Source organism: Cupressus sempervirens, chromosome 3, assembly GCF_028749045.1.
Source record: "Cupressus sempervirens isolate cs-2001-9-10 chromosome 3, ASM2874904v1, whole genome shotgun sequence".
Taxonomy (NCBI): Eukaryota; Viridiplantae; Streptophyta; class Pinopsida; order Cupressales; family Cupressaceae; genus Cupressus; species Cupressus sempervirens.
In genome coordinates this window covers 1,122,688,241-1,122,707,455 of record NC_143120.1, presented here as the reverse complement: position 1 = coordinate 1,122,707,455, position 19,215 = coordinate 1,122,688,241, and positions in this window count along the sequence as shown.

Here is a 19,215-nt window from a genome sequence, read left to right as displayed (position 1 = left end):
AACCATCCGCAGGGATTCAAATAATGTCATCTCAACTTCTATTGCGTGCATGATAATCCATCAATTGAGCCAAGCTACTACACCTGAATAATTGTCGCATCCATGGAATAATGGGGATGTAATGAAGAACCTTTTGAGGCACCTTTTTTGTTAGTCGATCTATTCGATATCTACTCATATGACATACAGGGCATTGTGTTGCAAATTCATGTTCTTTATAATATATAATATGATCATTGGGACAAGCATGTATTGCTTCATACTCCATTCCAATATCTTTCATAACAGCAGTTAATTCTCGATATGAGCGAGGTAGAATATTTGATGATGGTAACAGAAACTCGCCTATAAATCTACAACAAAAAATATAAGTTGTTAATATAAACAATATTAGTGGTACATTATTCACCCTTTGTTAACTATAAAGACATATATGACATACCTTAACATACGTGACATTGTTATGTTGGATAAACCATTCATAACCTTCAAGTTCAACAACAACAATACAGCAGAGAGAAGAGTTGTTTGGGAGTCTTTGTATAGGGGCTCGTATGCCTTCTGGAGTAGAGGTACATTGAGGCTATCATCATCATCATGATCAGATACACTTGGACTAGATGTGTCATGGATCAATGTATTTATACCATCCTCTTCAATTGTGTTTTCTAGCGCATGATCGTCATCTTCCATGGGATCATTATCTTCACCTTGGATATTTGCACCTCCATGTTCCTCCACTTCGAAAACCATATTCTTCAAATTGTTGCGGTTCATATCATGTACTTCCCTGGGAAGATCAACCTATATAAAATTGATTAACATAAATAAACCATGATCATCAACTCATTATCAAGTGATTTCATATGTATATAAATTGTTAAAATGATATAATGAATGACTTACCAGTGGATGATAGTCATGCCCCCCTTCAATGTGACCATTCTCCCTACAATGTCTCTTAACTATTTTGATTAGCAGTCTTCTATGGTTTAAGCCCTTACAAATATTGCAAGGACAATAACATTTTCCATCACCTTTTCTTTTCAAGTTAGACCACAATCTAGCGATTGTCTCCCTGTTTTGTTCTTCACTTATATTATCTGACATGATCGTTCTTTGCAAGAAGCAAAAATTGGGCTATGAAAACTTCGGTCTACAACTTTCACAAACTAAGCAAAACTGTCGAAAGTACACAAATCTTCTTAAACCTAGCTAAATACTTTAATATTTTAAAAATACTTTCTTTGACTTTATTTCTAAGATTATTTGTAAAACTTTGACCAACCGCCTGAAGGTCTTATTTCAAGAGACCTTACAACATTAAGCCATTAAAAGCAATTTCAAAACATATAAGCTAAAAGCCTAGTTAAAATATACATTAGAATTTTAAAAAAACAATTTTCATACCCGAGCGCGCGGCTATAACTCATGCAACGGCCTTCTTGCTTAGCTGTAGAAGCTCTCCAGCAATCAAATTATACAAACTACAAGGCCTAACAAAAATTTGAAAACATATAAGCTACAAGTCTAGTTAAAATATAAATTAGATTAGATTCAACAATAGCGAGCAATGTTATTCAGAATTAGGTTCAACAAACCTTAGCAGTGTAAATAGCCATCTCCTTTAAACTGGACTCCAGACACGAGGGGGCATTCACATACTCTTCCCCTAAAGGTATCCTGAAGAACAAAAGCCGCTATTCTTGAGTTTGTCAATTGCACCTTGAGATGAATGAAGCTTAAATGGAATGAAAATTGTTTTCATACATTTAAATCAGGATGTAATATTTATTCATAAGTATATACCTTGCAAGCACTTAAAATTGTTGTTATATGTGTTGCGGGAAAAGAAGAAGTTTATACTTATGTGTATAGACGCACTTCCTGTATGCGATCCAAATCTCGAATGTTATCAAGTGTGTCCAATGATGGGGAGAGACCTCTATGCAAGTAGAAGATATGAAATGAAACAAAAGAAAAGAAAATTTTCTTATAGTAAGAACAAGTTTGTTGTGCTGCACAGGGTACCAACAAAATAGTGTATAATATCTTTTTCTTTACCTGGCTTTCGATTCAACATGAGAGCCTTTAATAGAAAAGTCAAGTTGATAACATATTTAACAAGAGCTGCAGGGCAACACAGTTCCTGCATAAGTCTAAGAAAATGTGTGAGGATTCACATAGATTTGCGTAAGTCCAAGAAGATGTGTGAGCATTGACATAGATTTTGTGAACATTTTCTATGTAATGAAGATTTTACTGCAAATGGAATGAACCTAGGGGTCGATTGGTAAACTGATTATTTGTATCAAATGGTGTAAAATTGAAACTAAAACCATTTCAACTGGCGACGCCACTCGTGGACTGTTCCTCCATATGTTATAATACTTTCATCATATATCACAAATATGAAATAGAATATGTAGCACACTAAAATAAAGCATTAAAAGATAGTGTCTAAATGTAATTAAATATATGGAACTGGTTATAAGAATTTGTACAAATCAATCAGAATGGGTTGAAATCAGTGCATCTTACTTCAACATTTCATGTAACATAGCCAAATCCAAAAGAAATCTCGCAGACAAACTACCTGAGATTTATAACCTTTAACTTCCAATATCCAATGGCTCCTTATAGGCGTTAATACAAAGAAGCCAACTATCAAAAACTATGGCAGTGATAAAAATTTTGAAAAATAAAATTGTATTAGGTATAAATAAAAAACAGTGAAGAATGGTGTAGACTTGTAGCCAGAAGATAACACAGTGAAAATTGATGAGCTCTTTGTTATCACCCACCTCAAAGAAACGTGCATATCAACTCCAAGTGTCAAATGTCAGTTGTAAGTGTAACAATGCAAGTTTTCATCTGTGTAACTTGTTTTTCTGCTACAGTCAATGTTGATACATCCTGCTTTAACATAAATAGATTAGTCACCAAACAAATTATCAAGAGACCCTATGGTCATCGTCATGATTATTTGCTAAGCCAATTTCAACATCAAAGCCTCTAATATGAATATAGAGGATCATAACTAGATCTCATATGATTGTCATAGAGTGAGATCTAAAACATTGTGATTCAAAAAACATATACAATCTCTTCTAGAAACAACATCAAGTAAAATCTTGGATAGCAGAAAAATCGTTATGTATAACAGAAATTTGTTTTTAATTCACCAAATAGAAGGATGTTTACCAATGAATAGTTAATATATTTTGTTGCACTGACAAGTGTGGGCGGGAAATTCTTGGGCTGCTACTCCTAAAGTCGAATATGATGATGTTGAATGCCCTGCCTCATGGAAAGTAAAATCCTATTGTGCATGTCTCCAAAGGTACCATTGGAATACATCTAATGATGTTATGAGATCTTATCTCTTTGTATTGGGTACCATCTTTGAAATACTTGATCTCTTCTCATTCCTCAGCTGATCGAGACTACAGCCACAGTACAAATAAGTAACCAACTATTTCTAAGTTTGATTCTGATCTAAAGGAAAATGCCGAAACCACTTCTTTTTCTATTACTGATTTTTCTGCATGTAATCACCAGTTTGCCAAGTTGTTTGAAGTTTGAACCATGCTCCATATATTCCAAAGTAAAATAATCAAATAGGATGCATGTGAGCGAGAGATAATTATGTAGAACCTAGATGTAGAATATAATTATGTGCATTCTCTTGTATTGATGTTTTCCTGTATCGTACATATTATTATTTTGAATTGTAATACTGATAGCATGTTCATCGTTTCTTTTCTCTGAATTTGAATATTTCTTTTCATGTTTCATTTACCGCTTCTTTTCATAGTACCTTTGAGTTGTACTTGTTTACTTAGCAGGTTTTTAGGGTACTTGCTATTTTTAAAGTGATAAAACATTAAGAGAGATTATGTTTAAGTTTTAGTTTGTTGGATAGCCATTACCATCTTAATTACCCTTTCTCACTACTCTTATTAATTATTCTCTTCTTAGAGTGATAGAGCATGAATAATCATTTTGCAAGTGTCATACCTCAACTATGGGACAACTTTCTACAAAATTTCCATGTACCACTACCACTTTCAAGTTATCCTATTTTTAGAAATTGTTTGCTAGAAAAAGGTGTTTAGTATACTTGAATTTATACATACCTAGTAGTGGAGACCAATGAATGACCGGAGACATACCTTAGCTTGCACACTATCTTCTTGCAATGGAGTGTCTAGTGCTTTCTTTGAAATCAACTCACTGCATTACAAATTGGAAGAGCCAGACAAGTTTGAGATTCTTCATGTAGGCTGCACAAATTCATATTCTCACTACTAAATGGGAGATCTTAGGTTCAATTCCTAACTAGTCCATAAAAATATAACATAATGAATGTTGTCATGCCACACTTCTAGGTATATAAACAACTCAATGGTCCTTATATTGCACAATTTGAATGTTACTTGATGTTAATATAAGAACAGATTAGAGCACTATATGATTTTCATAAATGCAACTTTTGGTATTAATTTTTTAGCTAAGCTATCTATTGTAAAATAAAAAATTCAAGAGGAAGCTATATCCACATCAAGAGAAAGCTATTAAAAAACTATACTAAATAGTAGAAGCATATCTTTATACAATAATTACACTAAATTTGAATAGGTTAATAGTTGTTTAGTACATATAAGAAATATAAAATGCTTAATACATGTGGCAAAAGAAAAAATGCAGTTAATGCCTCTTAGCCATTTAGAATTGTGAAGTTTACAATTATTGAAAGGCATGTATTGAAGGAGGAATGCCAATTTTTTTACATAGAATAAATAATGGTAAGGTTCCAAAATGGAGAGGAAACTGAGGTTTGTGCTTCAACTCAAAGGAAGGGGGCCTAGATGATTAAGGTATGAGTCCATCATGAGTTAAATCTAGCTTTTATGGACAATATCATACCTAACCTAGAATATAAAAATCATACTAAAATCCATACAAAAATCTAAAAAATGGTTCTTTGTGATAAATAAAATCTTGACATATTCTGCTTCAATATCACCAGTCTAATGGAGTTGTACCACTACCAATCTCCTTGTTACAATACCTGCATTCTATAAAATAAATTTGTATGGAAGAGTATGCTATTACGATGCTATCTTTTCACTTGATTTACATTCAATTTGATGCCTATTGAAAGGATTTTTTGTGTATAATAAATATCTCTTTCTATGAATGTGAATCAGTTTTCTATCACTTTCTTCAGTTTTTGTTGAGAATGAGTCGTTCTCTTACTCTTTGCTTGGTCTATTCGTTGTGTTAAATTCTATTTTTGTGGGAAATTACAGTGAAAGATCTCATTCCCAAAAGGGCTTCTCTTCCTATTCCAACAACCCCACTATCACCTTGCCGATCCAATTTTGGTCCCAGGTACATATTTTGATGTAGATCTCAGGATCGAGTAGATTCAGATGCAGTAGATCTAGTTGCAAATCCAAATACAGAGTCAAAGGAAGTGTTGGTGGAGGGAGCAGGTCCAGTCGTAGAGCCAACATCCATGGAGGGCTCTTGTCCCAACCCCCACCCGTGAACCAACCCCCACCCCACCCCTTCTTAGAAGAGTAGGGCAACCTCGGAACTACCTTGAGAAATGGAGGTGAAGGTAAAGGCCTTCTGCAGCAACAAGATTCTCCTTCTCAACAAGATATCAATAAACATTTAGAAATATTTAAGCATATATGTAGGAGACGGTTATAGTTAGTAGTAATATTAAGGATTTCAAGAGAACTGAATAAGCCCTGATTCGAAGATAACTTGATAGAATGTCCATAGTTGTGTCGTTGAACCAAACAAAATCTTGTTATTAGTGATTCTTGTAAGGTGTTAGCTAATATAAATATCTATTTCAAATACAAAAATCTTGTTATTAGTGTACCTTCGACACTTCCAATGTTATGCGAAAGGCTATCCTACAATGCGCGCGCCTTTCCTTTCAGAAGAACCCTGTGTCACATGATTTCATTCAAATGAGGGTTTTCGCTTTTTTTTTCTCTTATATATCGCTAGCGTCGCAATTGTGACGCCTGACGTCACAATTGCGATGACATCGGGCTAAAATTGAAAAAAAAAAAGCCAAAACCACATTACCTTTTCTTGCCGTCGCAAATTGACCCCTAATGTATTAGTGAGATCATGATGTTACCTAAGTCTAGCTCATATGGAAACCCATTCTTGGATATCTATTGTGCTTATCATCAACATAATGAGCATAGTACTTCGGATTGCATTGAGCTAAAACATAAAATCCAAGATCTTATTGATAATGGAATTATTGATACCTCTAATGATTCATGTGATGAGGATACTTTTCTTGAGAAAGATCATATTAATGAACCTATATCTAGTGATGGTTTCCTTGATACCTCCACTTCTTCCAACACTCGTTCATCTCCCAACACTTCAAATCTTTCCAACTTGCCTCCATCAAATAAAGAACCTAATGCTTTCCACATTGACTACATGTATCCTCACGGGCTACCTCTAAAAGAAAATCAAGCTAACCTTCACTTGGCTGCAAACCTTTTCCATGCTACTAATCCTAAACATCCTCAACCTTCATGCACTACTATGCCTAATCCAAGCACTACTCCATTCACTCTTCATTCTCCCTTGTCCTTAGAAGTGGCTCCATGTCAAGAGGACTCTCAAAAGAAAAAGTTATATATGTCAAGAAAGATTGAGATCAAGCACCCTTTCATCTCTTTCAATATTTTTCCCCTCCATATCCTATATCTTGTCCACCTCCTAAGTATGATGAAGATACCACTTCCATTGTCTCCCTTGAGCTTACTAAAAATTATGAGAAAATTTCCCTTCATATGCTATCCAAAGCTACTTGTCAAGATCAAAGCATCCCCTCATGTTCTACTTCTCCACATCCACTTCAAAATTGTGTTCAAGCTTCAAGTGCTTTTATTAAAAATGTTGTTCCTATCAAAGGTACTCATGAGTCTATTGATGGCTTTGACCATGTTTCTCACTCTAAAGATGTTGATATCCCTTCCCACTATCCCTTTGCATCTTCTAAATCTATCCTTGGTCCTTATCCATCTAACCTAAAGCATTCAAACCTTCCATCCATACTGGGGCCTTATGTTCCCCCATCTCCTACATTCACTCCTTGCTCATTCCCTAGCTCTCCTATAATACCTCAAGATCAACAAAGACACTCATCCTTGATGACTTTTCACCCATCTATACATTTAAACCAGTCATATCATCCTTATTCATTCACAAATCCCAAGTCCTTTGGAAGTGAGAATAAACATAAGAATCCATTGAAAAATAAAGATCACTATGTCCCATCTAATCGACATGTGAATGCTAAGAAGGAGAATGCACAAAAGAGACCACAAAGGTCCACTATAAAAAAAGCTAAATCAAAGAAAATACGGGTTCCTAAACCCATTATTGAAGAAATGTGTTTTGAAGTATCAAAAGGAAAATCTAAAGCTATATGGATTCCCAAGTCTCTTTTAAAAGACTTGAATATTGAAAATACTTCAAAGTTGACATTCAAGCTTCCAAAGGCTTCCATTTCATCTTCTTCCAAAAATCTTCCTAAAAATATTCCAAAGCCTTCCACTCCACTTTTTTCCAAATCTCTTCTACCACCTCATACATCTAAATTTCAAGCTATTTCATCCATGATTCTTCCATTATTCCAATACCCTTCAAGGTGTGTGTCAATGTTGATCTTGTCCAATATTTCAACTACCCTCATGAAATCCTCTAAATCTTACACTTACTTTCTATACATGAACTCTTATCCTCCATATACTCTTCCTACTACCATTTCTCTTTCATCACCCTATCAAAATCTTTGAGCATACCTTTCTATGGTCTTGGCTTATCATGACTTATCTTTCCTATAGGAGCACTATCTCCATCCAAAAAGCTTGAGCTCTTTCTAAAAATTCAAAAAAAAAAAATGAAAATGTGCATTGGTGAAAACCACTTCTTGTGGCACCTTGGTAGCAAAAGTAAATATAAATAAATCCATCCTATGGTGAAAACTATATCTTGTGGCACCTTGGATAAGTAGCATGATGAAAACCTGGCAAAAAGGCATCATGCGTAATTCTTCCACCATCCATCTATCCCCTCTTCTCTCTTTGATCTTCACAATGTTAAGCTATCTTTGCATACTGGCTATCTTATCTATGAGATTCTCTATTTTTTCTTTCTCATTCCCTCATAGCCTCCATCTTGAGCTTTATTTTTTTTGCTCTATCCCATCGCTATCCTATCTAGTTGACCCCTGAGTCTTGATCACAATAAATGAAACATGGCTCTCATAGGTCTCTTGACATGGCTACTCTTTTGGACTACACACTTAATGCTATCTCACTTGTTGGCTTCATTTCTTATCCTACATGCTATCTTTCTCATTACTTCCATTGCTTATCCAAAATATGCTTTATATGACTATTTCACCTCTTTCCCTAGCTTGGGTACTCTTGAGGAGTCAGTTCTTGAGGATCACTTTCACTTACTTCATACTCCTTTCTTATCCATCTTTGACCATCCATCAAATTTTTGCTCCATCATGTCCTACACCTTGCTAGACATTTGAAGAAAATAATGTGATCTTGCTTGAGAACTAATAATCTCTAAATTATTCTAAAAATCCAAAAAAAATCATATATGATTCTGAAAAAAAAAATCCTAAAATTCAAAAAATGTCTTGAAAAAATGATCATCTTAGTGAAAACCTAGCAATAGGCACTTTGATGTATCACCAAAAAAAAAATAGGTCCTGAAAAAAAATCTACCAAGTGGTGAAAACCTAGAAACAGGTGCTACTTGAGACCCTTGCACCTATGTCTATCTGTCTCAATCACCCATTTCACTACACATTTCCTAGCTTGGAATTGTTTCTTGTCATCGTCTCGGGGGCATAGCTACTTAGCCTATTGAGGTATTCTTTTGCATTAGGGTTTCTTTGAAAACTCACAAAATAGTGTTTCTCAACACTTCCCCCACCTTGACATCAAGTTTTTTTCAACACTTTTTAGATAGTTTACCTATGGTCTCTGATGTTATGATATTTCTCACTATCAGGATCAAGTCTTGACGAAATGACCAAGTGACTTACACACATGCACTTAAACACTTAAACGACTAAGCTATGCTGATCTTTATCTACTTTTTATGTTGTCTATGATGATTTCTTTACCATATGTTCCATCCCTAATAGTCTTTCAAGGATGTCATCGACTAGAAGACTGGGGGCATGGGGCATGTTTTCTTGATTTCTACTTGTGGGTATACTTTATTTGTCTATAGTGTTTTAAGCATTCATGCTTGTCCTATTTGACACTTTGACTTATAAACGTATCATCCTTGACTATTTTTGCAAAACCACACTTGGGGTTTATCCTGGTGCTTATGCCTTGATACAGGTGTAATCTTGCTTTAAATTAAACTTAGGGAATCTAATCGCGTAGTTATCTTGGCTTACATGTCTCTGATGCTTAGATTGGATTTCCACATACCTATCTGATATCGATCATATTCATATCCTCATAGTTATACTAGTGATGGTTGTATAATCTCATGATGTCCCTAATAAATGCTCAATGATGAAATTAAGAGTCTAAATATTATGCGCTTCTTGCTGGTAAACCACTTTGCATATTAGCTTGCATTTTAGGTTCATTTTCTAGCTTAGTCTTGCATTCTTGCATATGGGGAGAGCTCTCTCTTCATCTTTTCGCAGACATAAATGCTAACTCCTTTCATATATTTCTTTACTTTCTTCTTGTTCATGTCTTTTCACCTTCTTAATCTTCCACTTCATCTCTTTTCTATCTTATCATCACATTATATAAAGTTTTGACTTCTTAAATAATTTTGACGTCCTGGATTCATTTTTGGGATCGAAATCAAAATCCAATTTCATCTTGATGGTCAAAATTGTCTTTTAAAATTCTACTTTCTTATGAGTAGTTAGCTAACCTTTTGAGGTCTAATCTCTGAATCATCACTAGGGCATCTTCATTTCTTCATGTCTTCATCATTTCTATGCTTTATATCTATTCAAATTCAACCTTTTCATGTCTAAAATCATCTTTCTACTAGATTTGACCTAATTTTACACTGTATCCTTCATGGTCAATTCTAGTCAAACTAGGGCATTTTACTAGTCTCTTTAATATTCATTCTTGGGTTCTAATCATCTATCTATCATCTTGGACATTTCTATATTCTAATTTTCTCATATCTAGCCTATTTCTACGTTCCCTTGCCTCATTTTGATTTCAATCCCAAGGGGGTAGAAATACTCTATCATTTGGATTGTAACACTCTCATCTATGCTTAGAATAGCTGCACTTTTCATATTCATTTTAGCTTAATCTTTAGTTGCATTGCATCCTTGAGGAACTCCTTGGGACATTTGCATTCTTGCATCTTGTCTTTCAAACCTCCCATTGCATGGTTTACTAGCAAGAAGAGTATCTCTAAGGCTCATCTGAGAGCCTTCTTATTCTTGAAATATACTCTCTTACACTCTGTGGATAGGGAGCTCTAAGCCGGCATCCAAGCATTCCAAACTTATGGAATTGTTTGGATAGAAGGGTTTAGAGTGTGACAAAATTCCATTGTATAGCACTGATTCTAGGGAATATGAGTTTGATTCTCTTTCAGAAGCCACAACTGATAAAGACATTGACCAAGTGCATGTCTATGAAAATCAAATCGAAGTGGGTGAAATAGCTAGGGTTAGGTCACATGGGTCGGATCCAACTAGTGTTCTAGAGTCGTCAATTCCTGACATTCATATTTTGAGCTGTTTGAACACACTTGTGGATGAAATTGTCATAGGTCTCAAATTGCTAGTCCACACACTTAATGACTATAATGTGAATGCAATTGAACCAGCCACTACTCTCTCACCCACACATCCTGAGCTTATAGACTAGAACCCCAATGCATCTAATGAAGTCCCCACATTCCAAAATGACTATGCTCTCGCCTGTTACCTAAATACTATCGAACCTGTAACATCTTCCACGAATGAACAGAGTGTCAACATGACTGAGGCTAACATCAAATATCTTAGTCACACAATTAAAAAAAAAAATGCAAGAGGTCTGATGATGAAAACCACATTGTGGCAGTGTCAGATCCCAAAAAATTAAAAACAAAAGATGTATCCAAAGGTGAAAACCTCTCTAAGGTTCTCATGGATGAGATATTTTATGTCCTTCCTAGTCACTTTTAGGAGAGATTATTAGTGTTAATAGAGTCGACACAGCCAATTAATCTGGGCACAAAAGAACATCCTCATTTGATACATCTGGCATAGTCACTATCACCTGAAGAGAAGGAACAATTCATTGCCTTTTTCAAAGAAAAGAAAATAATTTTTTTCTTGGACATACTCTGACATGCCAGGATTGGATCCTAATCTTATCATGCATCACTTTTCCATAGCACCAGGCATCAAACCAGTTAAATAGAAGCTTCAAAAAATGCACCCTCATGTTGCATTACTCGTCAAAGTAGAATTGGAGAAACTTCTAAAGGCTAGTTTCATTTTTGCAATTGATTATGCTAAATGGATATCCAATATTGTTCCTATTTCCAAGCACAATAAATCTATCAGGGTTTGTATAGACTTTCGTGATCTTAACTTGGCATGTTCTAAAGATGACTTTTTGCTTCCTAATATTGATATGATCATGGACATGATGGCTGGCTATGAGATGTACTCACTTATGGATGGTTTTTCTAGATAGAATTAGATAAAAATTTTGCTAGAAGACTAGGAGAAAATAGCTTTCACATGTGCATGGGGAACCTTTTGTTGGAATGTGATGCCATTTGGTTTAAAGAATGCTGGTGCTACATATCAGCGGGCTGTTACTACAATTTTCCATGACATGATGCATAGAACCATGGAGGACTATGTCATTGATACCTCGGTCAAAAGTGCTAAACGCAATACTCATTTGCAAGATTTGGGACCCATCGTAGATTGTATGGAAAAATTCAGTCTTCAGCTCAATCCTAAGAAATGCGCATTTGGTGTCACATCAGGGAAGTTGATGGGATACATTATTTCTGCAAAAGGAATTGAAGTAGATCTGAAGAAAGTAGAAGCGATAATGGACATGCCACCACCTCAGAACATCAATCAGCTAAGAGGACTACAAGGAAGGCTTCAATCTTTTCATAGGTTTATTTCACAATTGGCAGATAGATCACAACCCTTCACAAAGACCTTACATAAGGGTTTGAAATTCAATTGGAGCTAAGATTGTGAGCAAAGCTTCATACAGATCAAACAATATCTTATCAATCCTCCAATTCTTATGCCTCCTATTCATGGAAATCCTTTGCTTTTATACATTTCAGCCACTGAAACATCTTTGTGAATCCTGTTGGCTCAGGAAGATAAAGACAACAAAGAAAGAGCTATTTACTACTTGAGCCGAACACTGGTTTCTTATGAGAAGAACTATAGCATTATTGAGAAAGCTTTCTTGGCAGTTGTCTTTGCTTCCCAGAAGTTGAGACACTACATGCTTGCCCACACTACATGGCTTGTGGCTAAAATAGATCCACTAAAGTACTTGCTCAATAAGGCAGCTCTCATAGGAAGATTGGCTAAATGGGTCATGATACTTAGTGAGTTTGACATCCAATATGTCGAACGCAAGGCTATAAAGGGATAGGCAATTGCAGACTAGCTGGTTGAGGCACCCATACATAGTCTTCTACCAATGAACATTGATTTCCCAGATGAATCAATTCTAACACTTACGCACCATACATGGGTTATGTTCTTCAATGGGTCCTTCACGCAATAGGGATCAAGTGTTGGATTTTTCTTTATTACACCACAGAGATACTCATTTCCCAAAGCGTACAAGATTATGTTTCTTTGTACAAATAACATTGTTGAATATGAGGCTTTGATCAATGGCATGAAAATTGCAGCTGAACAGAGAGTGGATCAGTTAGACATCTTTGGTGACTCTCAGCTTGTTATCAACCAAGTAAATGATGTGTATCAAACAAAGGATGAGAAACTAATTCTTTACAAATGCATGGTTGATGACTTGAAGAATTATTTTGCACACATCACCTTCTAGCAAGTTCCACGAGTAGATAATAAAGTGGCTGATGCCATGGCCACTCTAGCCTCCTTGCTACAAATGCTAGAAAATGATCTCCAACATGAGTTCTTGGTGGAAGCGTTACACTACCCAGCCTATGACACCCCTGATTCCAGGATGATCTATTCTATTATAGGACAAGAATCATCCCACTACCATCACATCTATTCCTACCTTCATAATCAAACCATTCTAGAAGGTCTAACCCAGAATGAGAAAGATTACCTAATCTGTAATGCTTCACATTATGTCATTATTCCTGACAATCTGTATAGGAGAGGTCTTGACGAAACACTCCTTAGGTTTTTAGAACCCGACGAGTCCAAACGTGCATGGATTGACATTCACAAAGGCATTTGTGGATCTCATTCCAATGGCTTGACACTAGGTCACAAACTCCTTCGTGCTAGTTACTACTGGCCTAAAATGGAGCAAGAAGCTATTAAGTATGCTAGGTCTTGCAAGCAGTGTCAGCTACATGGGAATCTCATTCACGCTCTAACCAGAGAGCTTATTCCCTCTACTACAACATGGCCATTTCAATAATGGGCCTTTTACTTGGTGGGGCAGATTCACCCAACCTCTTCTAATGGACATAAGTTTATCATCACGGCTACAGATTATTTCACAAAATGGGTAAAGGTAGTACCTCTCACAGTTGCTGATGGCAAAACTATAGCACTTTTCATCACAAACTACATCATCTATAGATATGGTGTACCATCCTCAATCATTACTGATAATGGAGGACAATTCAAGAATTATGCAAGAAATTCAAGATCACACAACATTGGTCTTCCATTTATTACCCCCAGGGTAATGGCCAAGTTGAAGCATCCAATAAGGCAATCCTCAAAATTCTTCATCACACAGTTAGAAAATCAGGGAGAGACTGGCATCTCCAGATCAATCCAGCTCTGTGGGCATATAGGACAAGCATCAAAACTCCAACGAGCACAACTCCCTTTGCATTGGTGTATGGGGGGGATGTTGTGCTTCCAATAGAGGTCGAGATTCCTACCTTGAGAATCTCTATGAAAGGTCTTATCACTGATGATGACTACAAGATAGCTCAGCTTCAAGAGCTTGTGTTACTGGATGAACCACGACAAGTGGCATGTGATCATCTGCAAGCATATCAACAAAGAATGGCACGAAGCTACAATCAAAGGGTTAGGCCATGTGACTTCCAGCTGGGTGACCTCGTCTTGAGAGAGAACCCTAAGAATCAACAACACCGAGTGCAAAAGTGAAAGTTTGAACCAAACTAGCTAGGTCCTTACATCATTATTGTAGTATATGGATCTGGTGCCTATCAGCTTTCCACAACCAAAGGAGAAGTGCTTAAAGAGCCTGTCAACACTCTCCACCTGAAGCAGTTTTACAGTTGATTTAATCTCAGCAAGCTCTCTGTACATATCTATATGTCCTTAAAAAAATCATAAAAATTCGAAAAAGTCTTGAAAAAAATTGTTACCCTGGTGAAAACCTAGCAATAGGTGCCTTCATAACACCAAAAAAAGTGAAAAATCTCAAAAATTCAAAAAAAAAATCAAAAAGAGAAAAATACAAAAAAAATTGAAAAAATTGAAAAGTGTCATTGGTAAAAACCTAGAAATAGGCATCATGGTAGTAAAAAAAGGAAATCCTGCCAAGAAGGTGAAAACCTGGTAAACAGGCACCTCTTATTCCCAATGCTCCATCTTGCAGCAAACCTTCAGGCTTTCTATACAATCACTTTCATGCTTTTTCTTTCCTGCCTTTCCACTCATGTATCCATGGATTGAGTCTTGTTACAGCTCGAGGGAATTCCCCCTTTAGTGTCACTATTGTTGAGATTCTCCTCATAGAATCTCCTTCGCTACAATCACCAGTAGTTCTCACTACGTTTGCCTACTGTCACTAGTGTCACTATTTTTGAGATTCTCCTCATAGAATCTCCTTTGCGACAGTCACCAGTGGTTCTCATTGTGTCTGCCTACTATCGCTAGTGTCACTATTTTTGAGATTCTCCTCAAAGAATCTCCTTCGCGACAGTCACCAGTGGTTCTCAATGCGTCTGCCTACTATCGCTAGTGTCACTATTTTTGAGATTCTCCTCATAGAATCTCCTTTGCGACAATCACCAATGGTCCTCACTACATCTGCCTACTGTCGCTAGTGCCACTATTTTTTAGATTCTCCTTATAGAATCTCCTTCGTGACAGTCACCAGTGGTTCTCGCTATGTCTGCCTACTATTACTAGTGTCACTCTCTTCAAGATTCTCCTCATAGAATCTCTTTTGCAATAGTCACCAATTGTTTTAGCTATGTATGCCTACTGTTGCTAAGGTCATGTCTCTAGATTCTTTTATGGAAGATCTCTCTTGCGCCAGTCACTAATCATCCTAGCTGTGTCTGTCTATTATCGCTCAGTCCTTCTTGGGTTCTTCATCGTGAAGATTCCTCTTTGACCTCAGTCACCAGTGGTTCTAACTACATCTACCTACTATTGTCACCTTACTAAAGAGATTTCTTTCAAACATGTTCTGGACACTAATACTTGACATCAATCCAAAAAATGAACTCAAAATGATATACTTGTTTGAATATGCTGAGCTTTTTCTTTGTTTGCTTTGTTTTTTCTTTATCATATCTCCTCGAGCAACTAGATGATGTCATCTTTGACTAGAGAAGTAATGACTAGGGGCATGATCTTTTCTTTGCTTTTTGTTTGTGGTTTAGTTCCAATTAGTTGACATATTCCTATAAGAGGGGTGTCCACTATAAGAGCCTCCATCTCGTATTGGATGGTCGTGTGTACCTCGACTCCTTTTATATGAATACATCAATAACATTGGTTCTACTCCTTGTTTGTTGGAGTGAAATCTTCATGCTACAGTAAATACTGATACTCGTCCTGCTAAGTGAACGTACTGGTCACTGCAAGTATATCCAGCACACTTCTATCTCAAGTTACGAATGCAAGGGTCATTGCGGATAGAACAAATATTGAATACTTAGCATAAGAGGGATCTCCCGTGTGTCTGGCGTGATTGCATGCAAGCAACATTTAGGTCATCCTAGCATTTATGCTCTAATGCTTATGTTAACTTGCTACATTAAAAGGGACAAATGTTCTGGTCATTCTAGCTTCTTGTGCCTCGAATGCTTATATTTAATCCTAACAAATTAATAATGTATGTTATATTCATATTTCCATGATTTCAATGTTAGTGGGAATTGTATGGCTTTTGAGCTCTGTTCTATATCCAGTGATGATAAATATTGAGGCTTGGTAACCAAACCTAGGGTTGCATTTAGTATAGTCTTGCATTATATACTTCACTTGCATATTCAAATGATTCAATTGTAAAACTACTTCCATCCTTCATGATGAGGAATTTTTGGCTTCTTCAAAGTATCATGTTTCTTCATGATGGCACAAATGATCAATTAATCACCCTCTTGGCTACTTTGGCTGCTCTGAATCCATTTTCGGGTTTGAATTCGACATCTGACACACCTAAGTGCTTCAAAAATGTATTTTAAAATTTTGGGGACCAACACGATCGAATTCTTGTGTAGTTCACATTTTTCTAATGCTTTGGGATTCCTGAAATCCTTTCCACTCAATTCAATTCACTTGATTTCAAAATTCTCTTCTGATCATTCTGATCTCATCGTTATTCTGCTAAATCTTAGTTTTCTTCAGCATCTCATTATCTATTGCTTTACATTATATTTCTAGTGTGTCATCTTTCAATTTCACTCCCAAGGGGGTAGGATGATTACATCATTAAACTAAATTTCAACTCATTTTGAGTCTCATTGCTTGGGGCATCTAGTTCCCATTTTATGTCCTTCTCACTTGGGGCATCTCATTACTCAGGGCATCTTGTCCCCCTCTTTCTGGAAACCTTGTCATCTACTTCATCTTTTGATCATTTGATCACATCTTATAGCATCTCTTATCTGAGTCTGATGGACAGGTATCGGGACAGTCTAAACCCTGACTCCTGAGGATCAAGCCTCGTTCTAGGGATGATTCTATGACTCATAATTAGATCTTATCAACTTAGGTATCTAGGTGTTCTACCTGGATCCCTTAGGATTAAGCTTCGTGCTGGAGATAATCCTTAAAAGATTGTTTCAACTTAGATATCTAGGTGTTCTATCTGGATCCCTTAGGATTAAGCTTTGTGCTAGAGATAATCCTTAAAAGCTTATCTGTTTCAATTTAGGTATCTGGGTGTTCTACCTAGATTCCTTAGGATTAAGCTTCATGCTGGAGATAATTCTTAAAAGCTTGTCTCATCTAGGTATCTAGGTGTTCTATCTGGATCCATTAGGATTAAGCTTTGTGTTGGAGATAATCCTTAAAAGCTTATCAATCTCAATTCAGGTATCTAGGTGTTCTCTCTAGATCCCTTAGGTTTAAGCTTCATGCTGGAGATAATCCTTAAAAGCTTGTTTCAACTTAGGTATCTAGGTGTTCTACTTGGATTCCTTAGGATTAAGCTTTGTGCTGGAGATGATCCTTAAAAGCTTATCTGTTTCAATTCAAGTATTTGAGTGTTCCACTTAGATTCCTTAGGATTAAGGTTCATGCTGGAGATAATCCTTAAAAGCTCATCAATTGGTCTTCATAGAATCAATTTCGTAACCAATCTCATTTTTTGATCTGCGCATCATACTTTCTAATTTTCTTTGAATTGAACGTGCTACTTGCACATTCATTCAAAGAGGGGCAAAATGTAATACCCCAAAATTGGCTCATTGCCATGGTACCAATTCTGGTCTATTTTGATCATTGCTAAAGTCCTATTTTATTAGACACATTCTTGATCAAACTCACTACTTGACTTAATTGTCAGATGTAGAAGACCCTAATCTACATTCATCATATTTCTTATTTAATTCCTATAGTACGTACTCATATTAGTCGCATTAAACCTACTTGATTTAATTATAATTTAATTTAAAGTATTTATACTTTATTAAATTAAATTATCTCTTAAGACTAATGTACTATGGGATTAAATTTATTTAATTTAATAAATATGCCTATCTTGATTAATTAAATGTAATTATTTAATTAAATGGGAAAGATATTTCTAATTAATTAAAGAAAATTATTTAATTAAATGGAAGGCTATTCTTTAATTAATTAAACAAAGTTATTTAATTAAATAGGAGTAATTCCTAATTAATTAAATATAGTTATTTAATTAAATAAGAAAGTGTCTCTAATTAATTAAATGAAATTATTTAATTAAATAGAAAATAGATTTATGAGAGCATATCTCATTTCATTAAATTAAATATCTCTCCAAAATCCTTCTTCGGTTCAAAAAGGGAAATTTCCAGTTCACTGTTGATCAAAAAGGAATTAAATCAGTTAACACCTTATTCTACTCAAATTAAATCAATTAACTCCTTATTCTACTCAAAAGAAATCAGTTAACTCCCTCTAATTTGGGAATCTTCCTTTATGACTGAACTTCATCTTCAATCCTAACCGTTGATTGAAATCAATATCAACTATCGGAGGTTTTCAGGAAAATCTATATTTCAAGGAGAGGTTGAAGAGAATTTGCATCGAATTGCTATCAAATTGCATTCTCATTTAATCTCATCAAATTCTCATATAGATTTTCATTGTTAGTTTAATTCTCATATAGATTTAATATCCATATTCATCTAGCATAATCTCTTTTACATGTTTCTAGATTGAAATGCATTTCTTATTTTAGATTAAATTGCACAATCATATAGATATTTTGCATCTCATTCTCAAATCCTTTGTTCGTAGAGGGTCTGGTTGCTTAAACACCTCAAATCTGAGGATATCTAATAAGAAAATCCCTCTAGATAGAAGGCAACAGGTCACCTTGCAGGCTGATTCTCAAATGAACAATCCAATGTTCATTCCAAGATGAATCTGCAAATAATGACCATGTTGAAGTGTGTGTGAAGCCTGAGGCCACAATTCATGCATACAATGTGAATAGCCACTGTCAATGATCCATCTATCATTCTTGTTCACACAAGACACCAGTGCAGTTGTCTCATCCTCAT